The following is a 1,691-nucleotide window of genomic DNA, read 5'->3' as shown; positions in this document are numbered from 1 at the left end:
CACCGGGGCTTCCCTGCCTCGGAGGCCCGGCTGGAACCACCGAGTTGAAGGAGGCCCGTGTGGCCGGGATCCCAGAGTCCCTAGCACCACCCGTCTCACAGGAGGGTGTCGAATTCTTGGAAGCTGTTCTGTGGGCCTCGGAGGCATAGTGGTTCCTCACTGGGCTGCAATCCCCAAGGTTGGCAGTTTGAAACCACCAGCCGCTCCTCGGGTCAAACACCAGCTTTCTACTCCCTTAAACAGTTACAGTCTCGGGCAGTTCTACCCTGCCCGCCAGCCTCGCTATGAATCAGAATCCGCTTATGGCTGTGAGTTTGCTTCAGCCATTTTGGGACTCTGCCCACAATCCCAGCTGTGTGGGAGTCTGGGGGATGTGGTTTGAGACTGTCCAGCCTGTGCTGGAGAAGAGGCTGCGATGGAGGTCAACCAAGCCTCCCCTAGCCTCCCACAGCGACTCACCGGGGTCCACTAACTATGAAAACAGTGGCCCTACATGCAACAGTGCGCACTGCCCATCCTGCGCCCTCCTCACAGTTGCTCTGGTGGCCGCCCCTGGGTCAAGCCATCTTGTCGAGGGTCTTCCTCCTTTTCGCTGCCCCTGCACTTACCCAGACACAATGCCCTTCTCTAGGCTGCTCTCTCCTGACGACATGTCCAGAGTACTCGAGACGCAGTCTTGCCATCTTTTAAGGAGCTTACTGGATGTACTTCCTCCAACACAGATCTGGGTTTGTTGGTAGGTAGGTTGGTTGGTTTTGTGGGAGGCAAAGCCAGCCCCCCACAACTAACCATGGGTTCAATAGGCGCAATTGTATGATTAAAATATATAAAGATTATAGTAAAGTCGTAGAGAGCATGAGAGATAGAGGAGAGATTGGAATAATGGAGTCAGACACATTTCATGGTAGCATGCTCGCCTCAGCTCCGCTCGGTGGTCCATGTGGAGATTGGAGACCGGAGGGCAGGAGTCAGGGAGGGGAAGGAGGACAAGGTGAAAGGGAACAGGGGAGTGAGGATGGGGGAGTGGACAGAGGCCAAAGGGGATCTTTATTGCTAACCAAGGCTTATATATCTTTGGGGGCTGTGCAAGCCCACTTATTACAGGTAAAGACAGACATCACAGGAAGGGGTTGCACTATAGGTTATACAGCAATGATAGGGGGACAATCTAGGAACATACACGCAATAGGAAGGGGAGGAATTGGGGGTATAAGTGTGACAAGATGGGCAGATCTTAGATTCAGGATGGCAGCCTAACTTTGGATGTCACTGAGCAGGTTTGACCTGTTCTCTGGCTCTCCATGGAAACCATTATCAGTAGGGTGTAAACCTCATCTACAGGGACCAGACTGATGGCCACAAGCCTTTAGGGAGAAGTATCCCATTGTCCTTAACAGCAGGGAGCTGGGCCTACCTGTGGTGGGAGCAGACAGTACTCTGGCAACTGACTGCCTTCAGGGAGGATGTCTCTAAGCATCTGACCTTCACCATATTCTGGCAAAGAGCCTCTAATGTTTGGCCTATCTTTGGGGGAGACAACGCTGGGGAAAAGTCTCTATAATCCCACAGTTTTGGCAGTCCATGGTACTTTCAATAGCCTTCATCAGTGCCATCATCCAAGTCATGGGTTCTGCGGTCTTCCTTCCTCAGCGTCCCACTTCCACAGGCACACGCGGGGAGTGAGAACACCA

The sequence above is a fragment of the Echinops telfairi genome, unplaced genomic scaffold (assembly GCF_000313985.2).
Source record: "Echinops telfairi isolate 266 unplaced genomic scaffold, ASM31398v2 ScPeMD7_655;HRSCAF=1070, whole genome shotgun sequence".
NCBI lineage: Eukaryota > Metazoa > Chordata > Mammalia > Afrosoricida > Tenrecidae > Echinops > Echinops telfairi.
This window is presented reverse-complemented; position numbering follows the sequence as displayed.